The sequence below is a fragment of the Syngnathus typhle genome, linkage group LG5 (assembly GCF_033458585.1).
Source record: "Syngnathus typhle isolate RoL2023-S1 ecotype Sweden linkage group LG5, RoL_Styp_1.0, whole genome shotgun sequence".
Lineage (NCBI taxonomy): Eukaryota > Metazoa > Chordata > Actinopteri > Syngnathiformes > Syngnathidae > Syngnathus > Syngnathus typhle.
The window spans coordinates 7,612,278-7,628,712 of NC_083742.1; the positions used below are offsets into that span (position 1 = coordinate 7,612,278).

Here is a 16,435-nt window from a genome sequence, read left to right on the forward strand (position 1 = left end):
TTACATTACAACAGCAAAAATTGATTGCAATATCTCTGTCTCCAGAGGGAGATAGATTGTTCTGGCAAGACCCTAAACAGAAGATGAATCTGTCTACTTCTCTTCTACTGCTGGCTGACAAAATCCCTCGTAGAGGAAATCAAGGCTTCTGACAGGTGTAGTCTTTAAAGATAAATTACTGAGGAGAACCTGAGAAGAGAATTGAAACATGATCGTTGTATCTGGCAGATGAGAACAAATGGTGGGATTGAGGGTGTTGCTCACAACATTGTTACTATTATCTTTTTTTTGTCAGGGCTTTTCCATCTTGAAAATACCTTGTTTCATCCCTACAATGACATCATCCATACTTTCAGTAGCAGGTAACTCATGCGGGTTCATGTCACGCTACATGTCAGAATTGAAAAGCACTATGATGTTGCTCATCAAGCATCCTCGTTCCTTGACTGGAAAGACAGTTGGCATTAGATCTAAAGTGAACTTTATTGTGTCTGAGGAGCCATAATTGTTGAGCTGGGTAGATATGCTACGGTCGTAGAAAAACTGACAAGTGCCAAGAAGTAAGACGATGATGTTGACACAATGTCTGCTTCATGATTGCGTGTGCAGGGTAAAGTTGACATACAATAATTAATTTAAGCCTGACCACACTCTTCTTAAATTGAGCCCTGAAATCAGCATTGAGGCTTGGCAAAAATGAGAACAAATACAAGTAGTACTGTTCAGAAATTGCTTTTCAAATGCATTGTGCAAAGTGCTTCTTTTTGTCAACAGCTGTCCAAGGTAAAGTATAAAAAAAGGAGAAGGTGCTTTAGGAACTTATGCGTTCAGATATTCCTTGTGGTTTTGAAATCGATTGATTGGCTGGGGCCCAGTCCACGATGTAGCCTGTCTCTTGCCCAACGTCAGTTGGGCTGGGTTCCTAAACAACTCAACTGAGACACCAATAAGGTCAAAAGATGTATAGGAATGGCTATTATCTTCAATGGCTATTGTCTACATCTCATACTGAAATCAGTATGAGGAGACAAATTCGAGTCATGTCTCTTCTCCACATCAAAACTGACTGTTTACTAAACAAGAAACACACAAGAGAATAGCGAGGACAAAACTATTACATTAAAAAATATATCCATTAATCATTCATCGTATTCTCATTTCTTTTGTAAAACCACAACAGGGTCTTATTACCGGATGTATATTTGCATTGTATTATTATGCAAACACACTTGATGTGTGCTGTTCTAAGCCAATATTTGACTTATTGTGTGCCAATATACTTAATGTGTGCCATTCGCTGATGTCATCCAAATAATAAGCAGGAGCGTGATGAGTAAAAACTGTGAATATGGTGTGTAATGCTTTTGCTGTAATATGAGAGTGGGGAATATTAGGAACACCTTTCAATCTGATGCAGTGTGGTTCTACATAACATAGACCACAATAATAAACACATCATTAAACGACTAGCTTTTTCTGACAGTGTTTGAACTTAAGATCTTAATCGCTCTTTTGGATATAGATCTTTCATTGGAGGCTCCAGGTGTGCCCCACAAAATTACCTATGTGAGCATTTACTGGTAAAAACCTAATGTTCACACACAAACAGAAACGCACGCACACAAGACAGAGCACAGCACTAGTGAATTGCAAATCTTGCTCATGTAATTATTTCCAACATACCAACACAGCACAAACACCATCAGCGTTGTTAACTAATGCTAGTCATTTGGAAGTTAAGCGGAAGCAAGAAGCACATGTCACCATCAAACTACATTCCACAACTGACAATGAGGGAAAATACCAAGCAGTATCTAGTGCGGGCATCTCATACAGACCCGTGAGTTTTATATATATATTCACACCATGATTTATGATCTAACAGAGTCCAATTACAGAACTAACCCCCCAAAAAAACCAAAAAACATAAACAATATGATTACGTCAAACACAAAGTACACTTTAGGTAAGTGTTTAGTCAATTTTTTTCAAAAATCTATTACTCATGGTAGATACAATGTTAAGTCTAACTGCCAATAGCTACATATGAAAGACAGAAAACGTTCAGCGCTGCAGAGTTGGAGAGAATGAGCTGTCAAAATCAAAAGCATTTACTTGTCCTTCAAATATATTTTCTGCAGGCCTATTTTCTGCTCATCTGCTGGCATCTTACTGGCTTTGACAAATTGGCCAGCCTCTGACTGGCAGTCAGTGTGTCATTTAACCTGCATGCACAAAACATGCTCTTACAACTGTTTGTCTTCACCTACTTTCACGCTGCAGAACAGATGTGACAAACAAGCATAAAGACATTGTTAACTGGACAGCACAATTGCCTAAGTCATTCTTAACTTACTGTAACCATAGCAATAGAAACTTTGGATTTGCTTTCTAAAAGTTTAGTTTGTGTTTAGATACATAGTCATCTACTAAGTCAAAGCAATCTAAAGAAGTTGAATACATATAAATTGACTTAAAAAGGTTTGGCAAGTATGCTGCTAGAGTAAAAATATTTATATTATTATGATGCTGTCAAAGTGTCTAGACCCCAAAAGTATCAAGAGATCGTTAAACCTCAGTACAGTCTGAGGGGTCTTTTGATATGCCAGTGTTGGGGCCCCCAAGAGACCTGCAGTCTGTTGCAGCCAATGTCATTGTTCACGAGCCCTGACAAATCCGAACAGGTGGAGACATTTCTCTGTCCGCAACACCCCGCCCACCACTCCCGCACACACCACCACTTGCCCAAATACCAGATCTGGGAAATAGAGTAATGGACCCTGCTCTTCATAACTCAGTACAAGCTCTGTTGCCTGACAACCAAATGTTTAACTGCTACGTTGGTATTTTGGCTTTTTTTGTCTACTCCATACTACGCTCCCTCTGCATTGCCATTCATGCATGAACAAGCATTTCCCAGTATGCATCACTGATATTCATATATCTCTAAAATAATCAAACCCACATTTCAGAAATCTTTCAACAAAATAAGTTATATACCTAATGTAAAATTATGCTTTCCCTCATTTTTAATAATGAGCTATGAGTTTACAGAGCTGATTGCCCCTCGCATTGTCTCTCAGAGATATAGTAGTATAATCAACTCAGCAAATTGTTTCGAACTTGCTTGCCTTGTTGTGTAAATGAGTATTGTTGCAATAATTGTAAACAATTTATATTTTAAAGTTGTTCCAACTTAAATCCCTGTTTTGGCCTGTTTTACCACCCTCAAAATACAAAGTGTGTTTTTTACAGCACATGCGGCATCTGCCCAGTGCCTCAAAGGTGGAAGAAATAGGTGTGTGTGTGTGTGTGTTGTATGAGGAGTAAGGATGAGGTCAACGGATCCATCCATTAGGCGGTATAATGAGAGGGAGCAGCTGCCTGCCACTGGGTCAAACAGTACACAGATGTGAGGGAGCCTGAGGGCTCGACTGAGCTAAGCTGGTAAGATGGGACCATCTTGCACCCATGGTCCCATTCCAATATGCATTGCCACGCACCAGGATGCCCTGCAGTGGAAGAAATTCTCTCTAGCCAACAGACAAAAAAAAATGTGTCACTGTGCAGAACAGCCGCTTGTTCTGACATGCTGGTGCACAGCATGCTGAAAAGCATTCTAATTTTCACAGCTTGGTAAAGCCCACCGAGTCAGTTTTTGTAAAGACAAAATTCTTGTCACCTTGTCTTATGATGCACACAATCCTACATTACAGCCTCACTTGTGATCAGTGATCGATCAGTTGATTATTGGGTGTAGGCAAGGCAAGTTTATTTCTATAGCACAATTCAACAACAAAGTGATTCAAAGTGCTTTACAAGACATTAAAACATAAATGAAGCATGATTTAAAATGTAAACAAAAAAGAAAGAAATAAGAACAATAGATAAATTAGCATTAGCTACCTCCTACATCCCCAACCATAAAACAGCAGGATGGTTCTCCATCGCATATATCCATCTCTAAATTCAAGTTCCACAAGATGAAGAAGCTCAATGTACTCCAGGATTGGCCAGCCCGTCACCAGACATGAACATCATTGAGCATGTCTGGGTTAGAAAAAAAGAGGGAGCTTGGAAGACAAAAACAAAAACAAATTGATCAACTCTAGGAGTCATAAAGACTGTTTTCTTTCCTATTCCAGATGAGTTCATCAAAAAAATTGTATGGCTCGTTGTCGTACTGAATGGATGCAGTCTTTACTTTGCCGATGATATGTGATATATTTTTTATATTTCAAGTAAACTGCAAAATTTTCACATTACTCAACATAAGACAAAATCTGACCTTTCTGTGTATATTAAATGAGCAATCTTGGTGAAGCTAATTTCATTTCATATATGAACCATGATGTTTCATGATTGCGAGGTTATTAGCTTTCATATTAGCCATTTCTAAATGTAATTGATTGTTTAAAAATCAGATTATCAACTGTTGCTTCTACGAAATGGTTAAAGACAACTTTTGTGAGGGACTGTATGAGCATTATGAAACATGAACAATTTTCAAAGAAAAGTTGTGGTCTAATCACCCAAGCAAAAAAAAAAAGCTACATGTAACTTTTGGGTCATAGAATCCACGTGTTTACTCTGAATTGAGGCTAATGTAGGATTCACCATCTCCTCTTGGGAGTTTTCCACCATGAAATGTGCAGCTAGGAAACTTAAGCCTCATCAGATCTCCAAAACAGGAATCTTCACTTCTCCTTTCCATAATCCTGTAATCCCAGTGCCTTCAAGTGTCTGAGAGAGAGAGAGAGAGAGAGAGAGAGAGAGAGAGAGAGAGAGAGAGAGAGAGAGAGAGAGAGAGAGAGAGAGAGAGAGAGAGAGAGAGAGAGAGAGAGAGAGAGAGAGAGAGAGAGAGAGAGAGAGAGAGAGAGAGAGAGAGAGAGTTGCCTTGATCCTAGAAATAATCACTTTGGAATGTCATTTTACATTTTAAACCTTAGTGACCATAGACAAGCCCATGAGCACAAACTACTACTGTAAAAGTACAGATTGTTCAGAAAAGTCCTCCTTTACCTTGACCTTGTTAAGTTATTGGAGGTCAGAGGTGGTTTCTGTTCTCAAATGCCAACCTGTCATGACTGTGAGATTACCTGTAATCTCTTATTACTTAAAACGGGGTGGAGAGGCTTTTATGCAGGCCGTCTTAAAAAATCAAATTGTTCTGTCAGCTGGGCTTAGCTGAGTTAGTTTATACACAGTGTTGTGTTTGTGAAGAAACATGCCCACATTTGTACCTGAGCTACTTAGTGACACAGAGCTTCAATCAACCTCACAGACAAGGTCTTCAGATCAGACTTGAGTGTCAACAAAACCCAATATGCCCTCTGGTTGTCCTGTATGATGATAACAGTCTCCTTCCAAAGGATAAGGGCGTTAAAAAGCTTGTGCCCATCAAATTGTGAGATGCTACTCATGCAAACACAACACTCTGTATAGATGTTTACGGGTCATATGTGAGCACCTTTATCAGTCTGAGAAACCACCCCTTTTATGTGCCATAAAACCCGAGGCTTGACATGTATAAACATAGCATCACTGAACTTTGACATATATTGCGCTGCTGCGTGTGCTCCATTGGCTCTCTCTCTCTCTCTCTCTCTCTCTCTCTCTCTCTCTCTCTCTCAGATAATTGCTATTTTGTTTTTACTGCATGTACTGTTATTTATTTGTACAGGAACTAAAAGAGTTTTCCCTGGGGGAGAAATGTTTTTCATTTCAAAGCCATCCAAAGCTTGAAAAAAAAAGACACAAAGAATACCTTCCAAAAGCCCCAAGCATATAATATTCAGCTCAATCAGGTTAATTACCGTTTTTTTCCGTGTATAGTGCGCAAAATTTTACTAATTTATTGTCCTAAAATCCGGGGTGCGCATTATACATGGGTACAAAAAAAAAAAAAAAAAAAAATTTTTTTTTTTTTAATTTTTTTTTTTTTTTTTTTTTTTTAAGTCCCAATGATCGTCACACACGCAGGGAGGCAATGGGTCCCATTTTTATAGTCTTTGGTATGGTCTTAACTAGGCTGGATGTAATTTTTTTTGTTGGCGTTGATTTCTCCGACTGCCCGTAAACGCACCACCGCGCTTCGTGCGCGCACGGGACAGCAAACGAGCAGGTGATCGAGCAAGCGTCTGATACGAGAGCATTGCGGTCGCATGGAGCGTGTTTGAAGTGAACAGCAGAGAAGAAAGGCAAAGTGTTGTGAAATAAAATGCACAGAACGGATGCGCAAGACACGTCAGCTATATAAAGAGCGAGAGTTGTTTTCTTCCTATTAGTTTCAATTCACAGTTTAATTAGCAGTTTCAATCAGCAAATAACAAAATGCGTATTACAGGTAATATTTTATTTCACAACACTTTGCCTTCTTCCTTTGGTCTCTGCTGTTCATCCTAAAACACAAAGGCGCTCTTTAAGCAATGCGACAGTGAGCGCCCGGCGCGCTGCGGTTGCGCGACCGCACCAAATTAAGCTCCCTGCGCAGTGCGCACTGAGGTCCACTTAAATTTTAGAAAGTACATCAGGACTTTAAAAATATCTTCTAAATTTCAGCGACGGCTCTGTCACAATAATCGGCCAGCCCGGTGCAGTTGGGCGGTCGGCGGCGCGCTACGGTTGAGCGTTCTCTCGCACGCTCTCTCTCTCGCTCTCTCTCGCTCTCGCACACACGCAAACCGGATATCATACGGAGGCCGCCATTACAGATGCGCAGAACGGATGAGCAAGACACGTCAGCTATATAAAGAGCGAGAGTTCAGTTCTCTACCTAAATCCGTATTACAGGTAATATTTTATTTCACAACACTTTGCCTTGTTCCTTTCTTCTCTGCTGTTCACTTCAAACACGCTCCATGCGCACGGAGCGCGGTGGTGCGTTTACGGGCAGTCGGAGAAATCAACGCCAACAAAAACAATTACATCCAGCCTAGTTAAGACTATACCAAAGACTATAAAAATGGGACCCATTGCCTCCCTGCGTGTGTGACGATCATTGGGACTTAAAAAAAAAAAAAAAAAAAAAATTAAAATTTTTTTTAAAAAAAATTCATAGAAATTCGGTGCGTATTATACATGGGTACAAGCTTTTTTCCAGCATCAGCATGCCATTTTTAGGGGTGCGTACTATACATGGGGGCGCACTATACACGGAAAAAAACGGTAATGTCTTCTACATCCCACTGCATGTTTGATGTCTTGATGTCCCTCAGTAAACATTTATATAGTAAGTCAGTATTTATAAGTACCGTACTATAAGGCGCACCCAAAAACCTCAAATTTTCTCAAAGGCTGACAGTGCGCCTTATAATCAGGTGGACCTTATATGTGGACCAATATTGAGCCACTACAGCAGGCGTGTCCAAAGTCCGGCCCGCGGGCCAAATGTATATATCTTATATATGGACAAAGTTTTAAAATGGGCCATTCATTGAAGGTGCGCCTTATAATCCGGTGCGCCTTATAGTGCGAAAAATACAGTATCAAAACTCGAGTTCAGTTGAATTTGGGAGTTGGGGTACACACATACTAACCAATTTTTCATATGTGAGCTACCCCTGCATACATATGTGTATAAGGCGTAGCATACTCGAGATGACCAACACAGCACACCACATACGGTGCATGACTATGTCAGTCGTGGCAACAAAACTGAGCTGTGAAAGGTAGCATGATGCACACAGGGCATCCATGCTGACAGTAAACATGTGTTTATGCGTCTGAGCTCTGCTTCCACTGGTAGAAAGCTCACTGCCTAGCAAGGGGGAGAGGAGACAACCCACTGGTTGCCAGTCTAACGTAAGATGATTGGCTCATAATTGCAAGAAATATCTTGTGTTTTAAAAACATGTCTATAATTTAGGATCTATAGGGTATTTTGGTGGAAGCATGCAACAGACATGTTATTACGACACCTGGAACTGTTTTAAACTGTGAAGAAATGCATACTATGTGCCACTTTAACACATCTCACACCACAGAATAATCGTTCAGGGAAATCTTTCAGACATCTGAGAATTGGGCCTTTGCTCACTGAACACAAGGGTGGGAAAATGCGTGGCCCAATTGTCAATGCCCAAATTTAGAGAGTGCAACAAAGCTTTCCTGTGATTTAAAAAACAGTTTCATTATGTGTGGTATGTTTAGTTCTTCATTTCAAGTACACCACGCATTACAGCGCGGTGAGCTTACAGCAGGGTTATTTTGTGGTTGGTTGGTTGGTTGATTGTTAGGTAGGTAGGTAGGTAGGTAGGTAGGTAGGTAGGTAGGTAGGTAGGTAGGTAGGTAGGTAGGTAGGTAGGTAGGTAGGTAGGTAGGTAGGTAGGTAGGTAGGTAGGTAGGTAGGTAGGTAGGTAGGCAGGTAGGTAGGTAGGTAGGTAGGCAGGCAGGCAGGCAGGCAGGGAGGCAGGCAGGCAGGCAGGGAGGCAAGCTGGTTGGTTGGTTGGTTGGTTGGTTGTATATCAAAAGAGTGGTTGGGAAGTTCGCATCACATTCATATGCTCTCTTTTAAATCAGAGGTCAGAGAAAATTATCTGAAGAATGACAAGAAAACCGAGGACAAAGAAAACTAAAGGACAGGCTGTTGGGATCCGGCCTGTCAATAATTATAGAAGCAAGCATGTTGAATCTGTGTCCATATGGAATGAAACAAAGAGAGCTCACAACATGGCCATTGTTTTCTAGAACAACTTTCATCATTGTGTTTTCTGTCAACACATGAAGAACATTTCAAAGACTTACATTCACTTGAGCGGGTGCTTGCTGAGAAAAGAACCACATTACCCTTTTTGTGGCCGAACTTTATTCGCCATGTTTCACCTTCGTGGTCCAGATGTCAGAATACAGAGTCACTACAAAGTCTTGTCTGTAAGGCAGACCTCGCAGAGCTACTCTGGACTGCAGGTGTGCCTGACATGCAGGACACACGGATGGCAGTCCAAATGAGGATGAACAGGACTGCAGCTGCTATGGATCAGCAGGGTCTGTAAATGAAAGATGCTCTGTGAAAGAACACATTTGTACATTGCATGTCTATGCATAAGGAACAGGTTTTAATATCCATGTTGTGTGTACCATTTGTTCTTATTTTTTGGACTGTACTGTAGGTATGCATTTGAATATGTTCAGAGTGAGGTACTGTAAAATATTTCAGTGGAACAAAATTTGCAGGTCTGAGTGACTGAATTAAAATGTTCTCATAATAATTCAAATGTATTTGTAAGGTTAGAAAATCACTTCTTCATTTAGTGAAGCAATATGACCTAATCTAGAGAAATTGGAGCACTGTGTTTTAGTTAGATGATAATGTTAAATGGGCTGTAATTATATAGCGCTTTTCTACCATTGGTATTCAAACTCCACACTGCTTGCTCATTAACCTGCTGATGATACGCTATCAGGTGCAACTGGGGGTTCAGTGTCTTGCTCAAGGACACTTCGACATGGTCACAAGGCCTGGGGACAGAACCCCCAACTTCTGGGTTGGGAGGCGACCCCTGTACTACTGAGCAATGCCGTATTAATAAACAATATTGGGCTGATTGTTTCGAATGGAAAATCTCTTCTGTTATTTTTGTCACACCTCTGTTAAACCATTTGGCAATGACATGACAATGGTCAAAGTCTTTTTTATCGCAAGACTACATTCTATTCGTTCATTGAGAACACTTCCAGTTATAATGCACATTTGACATCTACGTTATACATTCATCACTAACTGCAATAATTTCACAAACGTTAGCAGATCTGTTGATATCCATCCCACTTTTATGATACATGAAATTGAAATCTGTGACGGAAGAGACCATCTAACTTGCAAACCCAGGTAATGAGTGAAATACAAACAAGACCATCTAACTTGCAAACCTGGGTAACGAGTGAAATACAAACAAATAAAAATAATGTGTAAAGGTAATGTAGTATGCAAATTACTGTTTACAAATTACACATGTCTGGAATCATTTTCTAATAAATAATTTGTCAGCAATGAACCAAGTATGTTTATTTGGCAGACAAGTGAAAACGTATATATTTTTTCTACATTGCCTGAAGCTTGCCGTCTGACCTCCTCCCCTATCGCTCACTCAAACCTTCCACCCTCCCCTCCCCGTGCCGCCGGGCACCAATGGGTGGGCCTGCAGGAAAAGTCATCATTGAAGCCCCTGGCATTGCCAAACCTCTGCTCGGTATCTAGGTGTGTGTGGGTGGGGGTGGGGGGGTGGGGAAGAAACACAACACGGTTTCTAGCCTTGACATTGTTGAGACACTGTTCGGGCAAGGAGAAATGAGGTAAATATCAATGGCGGTGGTCTCACATAGCACATTAGTCAACGTCTCCTGCTCGCTGTCTGAGCATCAACGCAGAGCAGCCCCAGGGTTCACTCCACGAGCCCCACTGTCCTCCTGCAAAAACCTACCCAGGCAAAAATAAAGCAACTTGAGCTGTGCATAAATCATTAGGAACATTTGTTACTTTGAATAATTGTGCTACATTTATCTTCAGAACTTTTTTTCCCCCATTTGTCAACTCCCAGAGGCTTCTGGGTGTCAACTATACACACCTACCCTGCCATTGACTTCTTGCCTATTGTATTGCAAATTAATGTCTTGCAGTGAACACTGATCATTTAAACATGCACCAGTGTATACGGGCACTGCTGTTGGTGCAAATAACACAACTACTACATGCAAATGTTTTTGGAGCAGTCAGGCCAATTCCTTCTTTTTTGTGAATGAAAAAAAAAAATCCCTTTTTTATTATTTTAGAAATATTGTCTTTATTGTCTAATAAATAAATATTGTCTAATGCCTTAGAGCCACCTTCCCGATTGCTCAAAATTGAAAATACAGCCCTAAGAGTGAGTCCTGATAAAATCTAAATGGACTAATTTGTAGCTGATGGCGGCAAACACAACTTGACAAGCATGGAAGTGTTTCAATGTGTATTGTGCGCCACACTTTAGGAAGGCATCTATTAACACCAATTGTAACCTCACTGCTTTACAACTTGTCTCCAGCTGTTCGCACCCTGCCACCTCCATTCAGTGGTGTGACACACACGTCTTTAACACATTGTTGTCTGGAGGAGACACAGACTTCTACCTATACTCACAGCACCAATAGCTCTCTATTTATCAAAGGATGATCAAATGACGTATCGCTTGACTCCCCCGCAACTCCTGAATGATTGTTTCTGCCATGAATTGATGACGTAAAGTTGTGTTATATCATTCAAACAACGAGAGAAGAGGCAATCATGGTTCTGATCATGTGACATAAGCATTTTGACCTTTACATACATTATGCGATTAAATGGGGACCATCGATTTCACTTGTAAATATAACAACTTGGGACAATCCCTCTGACTCATTGTAGAAATCAATTCATTGAACAAACAAATTATAATCATTATCATCTTAATAATGCCTTGACTGAATGCAACTATTGGGCAGCAGTCAGACACGGACACACACTTTATGGGAGAAAGGTGATCTCTCACGTCACAAGTGCGGCTAATAGAAAATCCACAAGAGGAGATCTTGCAGTTTACAAACCAATATCATGCATGGATCCCAGTGAGTCTATTTCTGTTTCTGCAATGTCAAGTACAGCATGCTTAGACTGATATATTGCTTGGACAGCCCTGATTTTAATGTAAATAAGGAATGACCAGGAAAAAGCCGACTTCCATTTCATAATAGTGTAGAAAGGCGCAAACGCCCCCTTACGTTATTCCCAATTCGATCTGTGCAAAGTCTAGCAACAAGAACGAAAGAAAGAAAGAAAGAAAGAAAGAAAGAAAGAAAGAAAGAAAGAAAGAAAGAAAGAAAGAAAGAAAGAAAGAAAGAAAGAAAGAAAGAAAGAAAGAAAGAAAGAAAGAAAGAAAGAAAGAAAGAAAGAAAGAAAGAAAGACTCATGCACTCAATTTGATTGAGCATGAAAATAAGGCTCATTGAGTGCACAAATCACCAAGTACAAATCTGCACCACAACACAAAGAAAATGGTCTAACAGTATGTGAGACCACAATGGTAGATTATACATTTGCATTTTCTTTTGTGTGCCAGCATAATGAGTGTGAAAATACACCATGTTTGATGTTTCCAGTGACTGCAGTCTTTTGTACCTAATTTTATATTTCCAAATTTCAAAGAAAATTCTCATCACTCTGTTTTCATATCAGTTTATCTAAGTGACAGAGCAAACAGCTGCAGACAGAGAGCGAAACAGTCAGTGTGGTTTCCTCTCCTCCACAAATGGCTGGGTGGCTGTTGCTGACAGGTGAGGATGTCTTTTATCAACAGGTGTGAGGAAGCCAATGAAGATATGAGGATAGATAGCACAGGCAGGTGTGGGCGAGCGACTAAGAAAGAGAATGAGAGGGAACCGCAGACAAGGAGTGTGCCTAACCACAGCCACATTCTCAACCTGAAAACATCCTTTCAACACACACTTCTGCCCCCCACGCACAAACACACAAGTTGCAGGGAGGCGGCTGCAGCTTCAGCTCTCGTCGTGTAATGAGTGGAAGATGTGCTCTTTAACACATGTACGCCTCAAAATAGTAGCAGCTAACGAGAACAAATGACAACGATGATATCACGCACACGCATAAAACACAGCCTCCTATTAATATATCTGTGAACACACACTGAGATACACTTGAAGGTTTCCCTGTGGAATTACAGGACGCATTTTGATGCACGAGAGCTATGAATCCACACGGTTGAGCAATTACTAACACTAGCATGTTTCAATGTTGTAGTGCAGGGGTGTCAAATTCATTTTTTTCGCAGGCCGCATTGTAGTCAGAGCTTCTTTCGGAGGGCCATTATGACTGTCAACCCAAATAAATGTATGAGCACCTCATAATATATACGATAAAAGCTACAAAACAAACTGACAAATAACTCGTTTTCAAATCAGACGAGTAAAAACTGGTCAAATATTCAAAACAAAGATATTACTAAGACAAAAATATATGCCTGTGAGTATTATATGTTATATTATCTGGCTACGTGTCTTGCACCACCATTTGGGTCAAAATAGTTAAGTTAACCTCCAGAGAAGTTGTCAACCCAATGTCTGAAGAAGAGCACTTATTTGAGACCACTCAATGGAAATTATATTCTTGTTGAGGGAAACAGGGAGCCTCTAGTTGCTATGCCGGTCTTCCCTGTTCGCTGTACCCTCGTGTTCACTTAATGCTAATATTGACAAGGATGAAAGTGACCTTTTATGGAGCAAAGTGAACGTTGAAGCTCAAAGGAACTGACTTGTTGTTCCACTAAGCTTTGTCAATCTTTGGATCACCTTGTGTGTAGGGATTTTTTTTTTTTCTCCACAGTAAAACGAGTAATTAAAACATGGCTCCGTTGTCACGGGCTCACATGAAAGAAGTAAGATGAATCACAAATGAAAAGACTGTCGAACAAAATCTACACTGATACAAAACAATCGACTCTCTTGAGAACTACTGTAAAATCATCCAAAACAGCAACACAATGAATATCTTTCATTTCAAGAGGCAGGATGGATGTGTCAAGACCGAACACCAAGCTTCCTGTTAGCCCTACCAGATGGACATCTTTGTTGTTGTGATGAGTCCAAGCTGGCTTCAATCCAGAAAACAACTCCAATGGCCATCCCCAAGGAGAGGTCTATCTCTCAGAGTTCAGGTAGCGGAGCGGGGGAAATGTTGGGGTCAGCTCCTAAACCTGGAAAAGGAAGCTAATCCAGGGTTAAAGAGGGTCATAGTGTTGACTGAGATTTCACATGGGGACTTGGGATTTTATATCCAGCATCTTCATTAATAGACTGCACCTGGGCTCAAGACCAACCCTTGGGGAACCTTCTCATGGTCACTACAAACATGCACTGCCAGCCAGGCCCTTAAATCTGTCGCCAACCCCTTACCCACCACATAGGCATCCTTCCCCCTTGTACTTTACGCGCTCTTTCCTTTGGGGTCAAACTCAGAGCCACAATATTGACAGGAAGCGATGAGATAGTATTTGAGAACCTGGACTCAAGTTGTACATCAGGCAAAAGTCAGAAAGAATTCTACTTTGAAATCAGCTTCAACAGTTACTCCGTTCCCAAATGCTTACTGAGCGTTGCTAAACGGAAGGATGATCTAACAGTGGTAAACATCCCAGGTTTTGGGGACAAATGAGGAAAGAAAAATTGGGGCTGTAAAATAATGAAGTTTAATAGTTTGAACATTGATTTGCTATTGCAACCAAGTGAATATAGGTTTAGATTGATTTAATAATCATTGTACTTGGGAGCTGCTAACTCAGCCTTCAGCAGGCTGACTGACTTGACTTAGATGGACTGAAAAGACTCAATACGACAATAAATCTGAATGTAATGTATACAATCTTTGCTTATGACTTTTAGCAACAATAAACGTTACGAACCGTTTTGTGTAACAAGTACATGATTGAGACATAATTTCTTGAGGCCTCTTACAGTATATACTATGTAAACTGCCCCAACTGTCATTTTACCCTCTCTGCGAGACACGTTTCTGTTTCGGACAACAGTGTGTACTGAACTTAACTAAACAAAGTCAGCTAAAATGCCTCTCATGGTTATCTTTGGCAATGTGTAATGTGCCTTACACTGAAATACCTATGTACTAATCTTTTGCCAAAACCACATTTAAACATCGACTGCGTCTGATGTATCGTGGAATTTAGACATATTTATACAGTATGTGCTATGAGGTGAATTATTTAATTGGCGTTCCAGTAGGACTGTTTTCTGCCACATCACATGCGCTACAGTTTGTTTACACCATCGAGCCTAACAACTCAGTAATTTGGAACAGCCAGTCAGGGCGGCCGTGGCGTCACGTAGCTGCTTCGCCTGCTCCCCGGCCTCAATCTGTGTTGTTGTTACTGGTAGCATTGCCGCATTTAAGTGTGACGGCGTACGATTCGTACCAATAAGAGCAAATTAACCGGATCTGTGTACAACAAACGGAATTCTCTGTGAGCAGACGGAGACACTTATGCAAACACACACACACATGCAGAGAAATGAGGCTGCACCCAAAACACACGTGAGTCCTTCAAACACAGCCAGGCTCAGATTTCAAGCCTTGTGGTCTCCTAAATATATATCGAAATACACATCAGGCTGCGTGTCACTACTGTTTACAGGAAAGTGATTTATGGGGCTTTTTGCACACAAGAGGAAAAGGGTTTAAGAAAGAAGGTCAAGTAAATGACGCCTTTAAAAAAAAGGTTCCGAAAATTCATTACCAGGGGTTACAAAAATTTATCTCAGCCGATATATCATTTTATACTTAATGTCGATAAACTGCAGTGAAATAGGCAAGTTTAATTGTGGATTGTTGGTTGCAGAATGTCTTCAAAAGTAACATATAAGTGCCAGTCAAAGCGTACATGCTGTCAAATTTTACGAGACTGTCAGGTGACTAAGTTCTCTTATCCTGTTTTCATGACACACTGTTTGTGTTGGATCACTTATAGATAGAGATGAACTGGACTAACCAGTATAGATTGTATTGTTTTACTTTAAATGAATGTTAGTTTCGATCGGGATTGTTGTACATGTGCACATTTTTTTGTGCCTCGCTCTGTATTGTCAAAACACCATGACGTTCTGAGTGAATGTGTCACTAGTAAGTCATGGTGGCATATTGTTAGGAAAGATAAAGGAGTAAGATACTAATCTTTTGCACAGGAAAATAAAACCTCATTTTATCTCGTCGTCGCAAAGCGTGTTGCTTTTCACATGACAGATTGTAACCTCAGCCTTTTTTGTGACTCAAGACATATCTAGCCAAAATCTATGTTCTTAAAGTTGTCAATTGAAATTCCAAAGACACCACTGCCACTGCTCATACATTTACATATTTTTCAAGAAGAAATCACATAAGTAGCCTACACAACAGAGTAAGATCCAGGTGGAGGAGATTTAATGTTTATTCAGTTTTTTACTCTAGAAGCTGACTTATGATTAAAATAATAAAATCTGATTAATAAAAGGTGGTTCTAGCACACGATAATGGCCAATCGGGAATCCCTATTTTCTGGAAAACAAATGCTCTTCATCATCCTAAGCTAGAATCACCTTGAAAGGAATTTCAAAGGCCACCTATGCTAAATTATATCGATCTGTGCTTGACAATTTGGTTTTCTGCATGACCTAAATTGAGTTAACATTGTTTTAAAAGCCAATAAAGGCACGTTGGCAGAGATGGGAAACATACTGACATTCCGTAATTAATTAGAAGTACAGTTGAATTACTTGTAAAAAAAACAAGCAAAAAAAAAAACTACTTTGGTAAAAGTACAAATAATTACTAATTAATACAAAAGTCATTTAATTTGTAGGCTATTAAACTTAAAAGAGCATCTCTAAAGGCTTAACCCAGAATTGGTTTAGATACTTTTTG

General features: G+C 40.2%; 1 long non-coding RNA gene across 1 annotated transcript; it reads right to left on the reverse strand.

The window, feature by feature from the left end:
• Positions 1-10,058: 10,058 nt before the first annotated feature.
• On the reverse strand, positions 10,059-13,751 carry LOC133153697 (uncharacterized). The gene is made up of 3 exons (XR_009714364.1): positions 13,581-13,751; positions 10,320-10,417; positions 10,059-10,194 (listed from the first exon to the last, which is right to left on the reverse strand). It is a non-coding gene; the product is annotated as an uncharacterized LOC133153697 (long non-coding RNA).
• Between the last annotated feature and the right edge of the window lie 2,684 nt (positions 13,752-16,435).